Consider the following 10,751-nt stretch of genomic DNA (forward strand, 5'->3'; position numbering starts at 1 on the left):
TGCCGTGGCATACGGAGCTCCATCGCAGTCTTTAACACTGGTAGCATGCCGCGACAGCGTGGACGTGAACCGTATGTGCAGTTGACGGACTTTGAGCGAGGGCGTATAGTGGGCATGCGGGAGGCCGGGTGGACGTACCGCCGAATTGCTCAACACGTGGGGCGTGAGGTCTCCACAGTACATCGATGTTGTCGCCAGTGGTCGGCGGAAGGTGCACGTGCCCGTCGACCTGGGACCGGACCGCAGCGACGCACGGATGCACGCCAAGACCGTAGGATCCTACGCAGTGCCGTAGGGGACCGCACCGCCACTTCCCAGCAAATTAGGGACACTGTTGCTCCTGGGGTATCGGCGAGGACCATTCGCAATCGTCTCCATGAAGCTGGGCTACGGTCCCGCACACCGTTAGGCCGTCTTCCGCTCACGCCCCAACATCGTGCAGCCCGCCTCCAGTGGTGTCGCGACAGGCGTGAATGGAGGGACGAATGGAGACGTGTCGTCTTCAGCGATGAGAGTCGCTTCTGCCTTGGTGCCAATGATGGTCGTATGCGTGTTTGGCGCCGTGCAGGTGAGCGCCACAATCAGGACTGCATACGACCGAGGCACACAGGGCCAACACCCGGCATCATGGTGTGGGGAGCGATCTCCTACACTGGCCGTACACCACTGGTGATCGTCGAGGGGACACTGAATAGTGCACGGTACATCCAAACCGTCATCGAACCCATCGTTCTACCATTCCTAGACCGCCAAGGGAACTTGCTGTTCCAACAGGACAATGCACGGCCGCATGTATCCCGTGCCACCCAACGTGCTCTAGAAGGTGTAAGTCAACTACCCTGGCCAGCAAGATCTCCGGATCTGTCCCCCATTGAGCATGTTTGGGACTGGATGAAGCGTCGTCTCACGCGGTCTGCACGTCCAGCACGAACGCTGGTCCAACTGAGGCGCCAGGTGGAAATGGCATGGCAAGCCGTTCCACAGGACTACATCCAGCATCTCTACGATCGTCTCCATGGGATAATAGCAGCCTGCATTGCTGCGAAAGGTGGATATACACTGTACTAGTGCCGACATTGTGCATGCTCTGTTGCCTGCGTCTATGTGCCTGTGGTTCTGTCAGTGTGATCATGTGATGTATCTGACCCCAGGAATGTGTCAATAAAGTTTCCCCTTCCTGGGACAATGAATTCACGGTGTTCTTATTTCAATTTCCGGGAGTGTATTTGGCAACCAGTTTCAGCGTTTTACTGCGCCATCTTCAGGACCCTGACCGACGTGTAGGAAGATTCTACCTCGGTTATCGCCGGCTGAGGTGACCGAGCGGTTCTAGGCACTTCAGTCTGGAACCGCGCGACCACTACGGTCGCAGGTTCGAATACTGCCTCGGGCATGGATGTGTGTGATGTCCTTAGGTTAGTTAGGTTTAAGTAGTTCTAAGTCTAGGGACATGACCTCCGATAGTGTTCAGAGCCATTTGAACCATTTGAACCTCGGTTATCGGCAGATGATGGTTGAAGTGATCGCTGTAGCAAAAATCTACTAGTACCAGTATTCGAGAATGAGATTTTCAGTCTGCAGCGGAGTGAGCGCTGATATGAAACTTCCTGGCAGATTAAAACTGTGTGCCCGACCGACACTCGAACTCGGGACCAGTTCGAGTCTCGGTCGGGTACACAGTTTTAATCTGCCAGGAAGTTTCAGTACCAGTATTGCTGGCCCCTGTTTTGATCACAATCGAGGTAGAATCTGCCTACACGTCGGTCAGGGGCCTGAAGATGACGTAGTAAAACGCTGAAACTTGTCGCCAAATAAAATAAGGTTGGAAACTAGACGGCTGAAAGGTGTTTAATTTGACATCCTGAATCGAACAGCCGAATCCCGCAATCATCTCTACAAATATGGACATTCAGAGACTTGATAGATGAAATGTCGATTCCTCCGAAAAGATGAGTCGTTCGGAAAAAGTGTCCTCTGTCACATCCTGGAGAACTGACATGCAAAATTCGGGCCTTCTACCATGGTTACCGGAACGTGATTGCTGCGGTAACTGCAACCTGTAGAACTTCATACGCAGGCGTCGTTTCAAAACACGCCACACAGCTGTCTGAGGAAGTCGAAGTTCCTGGCCCGCCCGTCTTGTGGACTTCCGACAGCTCCGTGTGAACGCACCTCGGATACGCTCGACATTTTCATCAGACGTGTGTGGCCGACCAGTGCTCCTCCCTTTGCATATTCAACCAAATTCCAAGAATTTTGTATGCCAGCTATAAATCTGCTTCTACAGAGACGGCTTCTTGCTGAATAGACGACGGAACACACATTGTGCTTGAACAACGGATTGAGTTCGTGCAAATTCCAACACACAAAATGAGTTCTCTTGTAGTCACCATGTCACTACCAAGGTTATTAAAAAGAAGTTGCTACAAACAAACAGCAATGCAGCTGTTCAAAACTTTGGACCTTTCTCTATCCAATACCATGGGCAATGTGTTTCTGTCTTTGAAATTTTGTCCGTAAAAAACAACTGAAACTTGTTCTTTATTTTTTGAATCACCTGGTACGTAACCGTTATCTTTATAAAGCTACGTCCAAGTAGCTATGGCATAGACAGTCAATGCGAACAGATCGTGACTCTGGCTACATGAAAGAGGAGCGAAAGGAGTTACCTCAAAATTTCTGCTAACAAAGTTCTAAATGTTTATCATGGCCGCAGAAGAAAGAAATTAAACATTACACAATGAAGGCTCCCGAAGATCCAGCATTAGCATCTACACACATCAAAAAAAGTTTTGCATCACCACCGTTCCTATAACTCCTGCAGATAGACGTTGACTGTGGATATTCTATCACAGACACAGTCCCTTTGACTGTTCAGAGATATCACTAAACGCACCCGGGACACGAGATAATTCTTATAGGGCAGTGATCATTTTATCAGACTGGTGATTTTTATATCGCCTCTCAGTAGTTAAACGTGTGGCGGTAATTTTCTTCCAGGTTTTATTTGTTTCTTTTTAATTAATATTATCTGTTTTACCTGAAATATGCAAATTTGTGTGCATGTAAGTACTGTACATGTACTTTTTCTGTTGTGTGAGTAATGAGGTATCTCGAACAAAATTACCTCCTCCATGTCAACCAGCATGGATTCCGAAAACATCGGTAATGTGAAATCAAACTTACACTTTTCTCACGTGACTTCCTGAAATCTATGGATCAAGGCAGTCCAGTAGATGTAGTATTTTTCGATTTTCGAAAAACGTTCAATACCATACCTGCGCTCGTTATCAAAAGCACAATCGTAACGGGTAGCAATGAAATTTGTGACTGGTTTAAGAATTTCTTAGTACGGAGCACACAGCATGTTATCATGGATGGAGAGTAACAGACAGGTGTAGAAATAACTTCCGGTGTGCATCAGGGAAGTCTGTTACAATTCTTCCTGTTCATGTGGCAATAATGACCTTGGAAACAATTTTAACGATATCTTCAGATTCTTCGCATATTATGCAGTTGTCTATAAAGGGCAGTCAAATGAAAACGAAACAGGTGGAAGAAAGTAAGTAAACTCTTTATTATTTACGTAGTAGTCTCCCTAACTGTTAATACATTTAACCCACTGTGGGACAAGACTGTCAACGTCTTCCTAAATTTTTTGTTGACGGTTGAATGATTGGCGGTGTACCCCTTCGTTCAAAGAAGATCGACTGCCACGAATGTGTTTCTTCAAGCGCTTCACTGCAAATTTCTGTAGCATAGTCGAAACAACCTCCCCATAAAATTCCCGCCCACATGTTGCCAAGATTGTTTAGACTAAACCGCATACGTTTCACTTGGAGACCCTTTCCTTAAAAAGAAACATCTGCCTTAAGAAACATAAATCTTGAGAACAGACATAGTTCCATGAAAACCTTCGTCTGGACCACAGCTCTATATTATTGTGAAACGTGGGCATTCGGGAAAACAGAAATGTCGTGTCACCAGAGACTGTTGAAGACCAGATGGATTGGTTGAGTAAGAAGAGAAATCATCATGCAAGAAACAACCAGGAAAAATACCGTAACGAATCGTCGATGTACAGTAGTTGAGGACATATTACGAAATGAGTCGTTGATGGAAATCGGAGCGACGTAGATGAGGCTGAGACAAGTAATTTAATGTAAGACACATGCGGTCGCAAATTATGGAGAATACCACACACGTGCATAACAAATGTTGAAATTTGACGTCACCAGATGAAGTACCTCGCCCCACGTGCGGCAGTTGAGTCTGCTAGTCTGCCGCACCCGATCGTCCCAACCCAAGTCAAGTATTTACTTTGGAGTGGCTCTGGGCCCACGTTCGCGAGTTAAGAGCGTGGGGCTCAGGGTTCGAGTCTTACGTCTGGCAAGCAGTATTTTTTCATATGTAATTAAAAAAGTCTTGATTGCAAATTTCTTTTAGTCGGAGCGACCGGTTTCAAATCTAAGGATCATCTTCAGACTCCAGAACGGCGGGTGGATTTCCATGGACCAAGCTGCGCCAACCTACGATGCTGAACTAACTGCCGTTCTGGAGTCTGAAGATGATCCTTAAGGATTGAAACCGGTCACTCCGATTAAAAGAAATGTAGTGGACTGGCAAGACAGCCAATCCACTAGGAGGAAGCCAAAAGGCACGCGTTTAAGCTCACGCAGGCTGGCGTGAGGTCTGGAACAGGTCAGAGAAATTTATAGTAGCAAAGAACGTACGTAACTACTGGAATACTTAACTTTAATTCATAATTGGTGAACATCGCTCTTGACGGTACATGTTTTACAGCATCAATAGTAACTGGTAATGGCGCCTTGCTAGGTCGTAGCAAATGACGTAGCTGAAGGCTATGCTAACTAACGTCTCGGCAAATAAGAACGTAATTTGTTAGTAAACCATCGCTAGCAAAGTCGGCTGTACAACTGGATCGAGTGCTAGGAAGACTCTCTAGACCTGCCGTGTGGCGGCGCTCGGTCTGCAATCACTGATAGTGGCGACACGCGGGTCCGGCGTATACTAACGGCCCGCGGCCGATTTAAAGGCTACCACCTAGCAAGTGTGGTGTCTGGCGGTGACACCACAAGAAATTTGCGATCAAGACTGTTTTTTAATTGTATATATTATATAAGATCGCTGATAAAATTTTATAGTATTTTTTTCATTGCGTTAGACAGTTATTTCCTTACACTGAGGGAAGTTTTATTACTTTATTTACCGGTCTCGCGGTCTCCGCTGGTTTATTGCAAAGTACAACATACCAAAAACCTACCTTATTGTGTCAATGAAATGAGTATAAACTTCCGTATTGCGTTGTTAGCAGTAAATGACGTACGTTTTCTTTACTAAATAATGCCTGTTGACAAGAAAAGGAAGAGTCAAAAGGAAAGAAACAGAAAATAAGAACAGCTTTTACTTGGGTACAGCGAGGACAATAATTCTGCAACTTCTGAATTTACAACAGATAATTATTACAAGAGTTGTTCGAAATTTGCCCTGTTTGGTCGAAAGAAGGGATTGCGGCGCTCAATCATCGCTTCACTACCAAGCCCAACCGCTGCACATGCAGCTAGGTACGTCATCTGGTGATGTCACACGTTCAACACTTCTTATCCATTATTTGCAACCCGCTGTGTCTTATATTAAATTATTTGTCTCAGCGCCATCTACGTCGCTTCGGGTATTTTTGAATTTTAATACGAATCACCCTCCATAAGACACGCTGTTGATGATGTAGAAGGCAGCAGTTATGCTGACACAAAGCGGATGGTTGGCAAGCATCAGGAAAGTAGATACACATCGAGCCAACCTTACCATTGATGACCAAAACGAGAAAAATGGAAATGAAATCAGTTGCCATCCTTTCAAAGGAACTATCGTAACATTCGCTGAAGTTATTTTAGGAACTAAGAATAAAGTGAATCAGGGTATTCAAAGCCAAGCATTAGTGTCTTAACCATCGTATCGTCTCGCTTCGAGGTCCCACCATTTGACAAAGGAACTACTTAAGAGTATACAATTACTTAAATAAAGTCAAAATTGCGTTCGTAGGTTCAAGAACATTTCACACGTCATGCACCTTTTAACCTCTGCAATCAATTTTCCCCAAGAATCATTTCTTCGACGTGTACGCAATGAACAGAGATCTGTACCAACTGAATCCGTCACGGAGTGTTTCAAACCTCTGTTGTAGGCTTCGTCTGGAGCTAGAGGAAACGAGACACTGCCAACGGCACCTCCTCGATTTATAACTCGTGCCCAACAGGTTGCTGTGCACAGAAATTATTGTTATTAATGGAAGCCTGCGGCCGCCTCTGCGCCGATATTTCGCCACACTTGTGCCGTTCGTGACTGCAGGCATTTCGTCTTCTTTACCGCTTCTCATCGTGTTTTACGACTTTGCTGTCCGTGTTGCAGTGTAGAGAGAGTGCAAGGATGCGATGGCAATAAAATCAAGGCAACAAGCCGTGCCACGCGTTAGTAAAACTCCAAGTGATGTCAGGACTGTAACTCAGCAGATACGTCTATATTTTCCCGTTCCTCAAACTTCCAGCCGACTAATAAAGCCGTTTTCTTTTTCTCCCCCTCTCCTGTGCCAATCTTTTCATTTCAAGGTCACGCTTGCATAAACGTTCTCAATTATTTGTTACCGAGCGAGGTGGCGCAGTGGTTCGATACTGGACTCGCATTCGGGAGGACGACGGTTCAATCCCGCGTCCGGCCATCCTGATTTAGGTTTTCCGTGATTTCCCTAAATCACTCCAGGCAAATGCCGGGATGGTTCCTCTGAAAGGGCACGGCCGACTTCCTTCCCCGTCCTTCCCTAATCCGATGAGACCTATGACCACGCTGTCTGGTCTCCTTCCCCAAAACCAACCAACCAACCAACCAATTATTTGTTGATTGTATTCCAGTCACTGTCTTCCTTTACAGTTTTTACCCTCTGCAGCTCCCTCACTGATGTCTTAGCAGATGTCCTGTCATCTTGTAGGTGTATACTATATATTCATTTCCTCGCCGATTCTGTGGACACTTTTCTCATTTCTTCCCTTATCTAATTTTCAACATCCTTCTGTAGCACTACATCCCAAACGGCTCATCTCTCTTCTTTTCGGGTTTTTCGCTCAGTCCACGATTCACTTACATGCAACACTGAGCTCCAGACGTACATTCTCACAAATTTTATCCTCAAATTAAGGCCGATGTTTGATGCTAGTAGACTTGTTTTGAACTGGAATGTCCTGTGCTAGTCTGGTTTCTATGTCTTCCGTGCATCTTTCGTTGTGTGTTATTTTGCTTCCAACGTAGCTGAATTCCTTCAGTTCGTCTGTTTCGTAATTCCCAATTTTGAAGTTAACTTCACAGATAATGTCATTTCGGCTGCACCTCATTAATTTCGCCTTACTTCAGTTTATTATCAATCCATAGCCTGCGCTCATTAGACTGTTCGTTCCAGTCAATAGGTCCTCCAATTTTCCTCACTTTCACTGATGAATTGAATGTTATCAGCAAATCTTATCAGTAATATCCTTTCACGCCGAATTCTAATCCTAGTCCTCAACAGTTCCCTTATGTCCGTCATTGCTTCTTCCAGGAAATATTTTCGATGAGAGTAATGCTTGCTATTCATCCTTCTCGCGTCTTCCTTAAATACACTGACTGATCAAAAGTATCCGAACACCCCACTGTAATACGGAATTGACCATTAGATGTCACGAGAGGCGGACCGACCAGTATACAAGGAGGCAGGGAGTATTATTTTGTCCGTAGAGAAGCAGAACAGTAGAAGGCGTCGGCCAGGCAGTTTTGTGGCTTCTCGTTGGATGTCACCTTAGTAACAAATCCATCAACGACATTTCAACCCTTCTAAAGCTTCTCTAGTCGACTCCTCGTGATTTTGGATTGGAAACGAAAATGAATGAACAACAGCAGTGAGCCGTGCACGGCTCGACTCTATTCCTTTTATTGTCATCTTCTATTACGGTACTGCCGCCTCGTTTTCTTATTCCATTTACTGGCGTCACTAACTTCCTGCCTTACTTGCCCGTGAGCGGCAGCAGCAGCGCGTATCGATAAGTGCACTGTCGTACCGTCTCTGGATGGTCGTCGTGTGTCTGGCAGTCAGTTCGGGACGGACCAGCAGTGCAGTCGGGACGCAGCAGCTGTGAAGTCGGGGACGGAGCGCCGGTGAGGCGCCGACAGCCTGTGGTCACCGACCGTTGGCGACACACAAGATTTGTCCGACGGAGGGAGACTGGTGCGGGACGACCGTTGGTTGGTCGTCCGGTTGGTCGCTCATCGGCCGAAGTATCCTTGGTCCTTTCACCGTTTCCGGGCCTGGGCAGTTGGTCGGTTGGCGTGGAGCAGCGAGGAAATCTCCGTGGCACGTAGTTTGGCCGGGCCCGCTGGCGGCCTCTATGCGGTGTAGGAGTGTGTGGTGCTAGTCCCAATGTGCTAAGAGGTTCGTGGCTCACCGATCCTGGACATGAAAGTTGAGTTATTCCGTCATTTCTGCAAGATTCTTTTGACTAAGTTTAATAATTAGCCATCCCGAATGTCCTCTTGCTGTGTACACCATTAGCGTCGTTTTAGTTTTAATGACTCATTTTACAGCCAAGGACCAGCACTCTTTTCATTTCGTTAAACACAAACTTCATTGCTGATCACTTTCGGTGACCGTATTCATGTTTATGTCATCGGCGAACCATTTCTACTGATTTTCTATCAGTGACAAGTAATTCTAAAGTCGAGATATATAATTCCTTCACTGTCTCTTTGATATATAACTTAAAAATTAGCTTTGACAGTGAATAATTCTTTCATACACCTCGTCAGTACTGACTGCTCCCATGTGAAAAGCATTAAGTAATGGATTAACACTCCACCCCTGCAGCTGATACAGCGGTGTCCTGCTTGTCGTTCGCAGTAGTGAACATGTTACATATTACGTAAATTGAAGGTGGAGGAGGAAGAAATGTAAGGATAGGGAAGGAAATAGCAATATCAGTCGCATATGAACTTCAGGGGGAATCAGCGGCGACGAGTGAAAACGTCTGTCGGACCAGGCCTCCAACCCGGGATCTCGAGAATATTGCGCGCCATCCGGACACAGTGTTTATCGCAAATGCGCGGACGGTTTATGCATGCTCCTCGGTCGAGTCACATTCCCAACTAGCGACAAAATGGTTCAAATGGCTCTGAGCACTATGGGACTCAACATCTGAAGTCATCAGTCCCCTAGAACTTAGAACTACTTAAACCTAACTAACCTAAGGACATCACACACATCCATGCCCGAGGTAGGATTCGAACCTGCGACCGTAGCGGCTGCGCTGTTCCAGACTGTAGCGCCTAGAACCGCTCGGCTACTGCGGCCGGCAACTAGCGACACCTACGCGCAATCCCAGTCCCTGTCCTCCGTGCTTGCTAATTTTAGATTCCCGCTTAGGTCGAACGTCTATGTCCATCGTCAGTGAAGGTTGTGGATTCATTGTCCACCGAGACGAATGTGTTACATGAACGCTTGGTTTCTGTTCTTTCGGACATGCCCGAAAGAACAAATATTCAGATGTTTGTGAATTCCTAAGAGACCAAACTACTGAGATCATAGGTCCCTAAACTTACATACTACTTTAACTAACTTAAACTAACGTGCGCTAAGAACAACACGCACATCCGTGCCCCAGGAAGGACTCGAATCTCCGGCGGGAGGGACCGCGCAATTCATGACATGGCACCTAAAACCGCGCGGCCACTCCGCGCTGCCCGAAAGAACACAAACTACTCATCCATATAAGTACCTGTTATAGTCGCTGGTTGGCTACGTATGGTTCACAAAGTCGATTAGCGTCTACGAAAGTTGCCGGACGGTAGGATAGTATCGGACAGTGGATTGTATAGGACAACTCTAGTGCTAATGACAGAACCAGCGCGAAGTGCGTGGCAACACCTCCATTCATGCGATTTTATATCAGAATACTGCGCATTGCAGAATGGCAACAACTTATCCGTACCTCGTGAGCTTTGCACTGAACGAACTAAACTTTGGAATATTTTGTTTAGATTGCAAGCAAGAACGAATGCATTTTTATTGTATCTTTAGATACAAGTGGTACTATTCTCTGTATTATACGTTGTGACAATGAATAGCCAATGTAATAACAATGGAAACGCAATCTACCATGAGCTACATATGTGAAGATTGTAACTGATCTCGAAAGAACAGATACCATTGATGACCGTGCAGCTTCTCTAGAATAAATGATAATTAATTGAAACCCTCAGCTGCCGACAGGTGTTGCTATACCTCGATGGGGATAGCTGAAAATTTGTGCCCCGACCGGGACTCGAACCCGGGATCTCCTGCTTACATGGCAGACGCTCTGTCCATCTGAGCCACCGAGGACACAGATGAATAGCGCGACTGCAGGGACTTATCCCTTGCACGCTTCCCGTGAGACCCACATTCCCAACTGTCCACAATCTGCATACCTGTCTGCAGCTGAGGGTTTCAATTACTTATCATTTGACATAAAAGTTTTTTGGGTTTGGTACCGCGTCATAATGTAAAAAACTACTGCTGCCAAACCCAGAAAACTTTTATGTCGACTGACTCTGGCCGCGGAAGCCTACGCAATTATAATTATCATTTCTTCGGGTTATATCGGAATTAAGCAATTTAGGGTTGTGTTGGACAAAACAGCCAACATAAAAACTTAAATTTTTACCGTTTATTTCTT

General features: G+C 46.0%; 1 non-coding gene across 1 annotated transcript; it reads right to left on the reverse strand.

Annotated features, from left to right (window-relative positions):
- Nucleotides 1-10,343: 10,343 nt before the first annotated feature.
- On the reverse strand, nucleotides 10,344-10,417 carry Trnat-ugu (transfer RNA threonine (anticodon UGU)). Its single transcript has one exon. It is a non-coding gene; the product is annotated as a tRNA-Thr (tRNA).
- Between the last annotated feature and the right edge of the window lie 334 nt (nucleotides 10,418-10,751).

This window comes from Schistocerca serialis, chromosome 6 (assembly GCF_023864345.2).
Source record: "Schistocerca serialis cubense isolate TAMUIC-IGC-003099 chromosome 6, iqSchSeri2.2, whole genome shotgun sequence".
NCBI lineage: Eukaryota > Metazoa > Arthropoda > Insecta > Orthoptera > Acrididae > Schistocerca > Schistocerca serialis.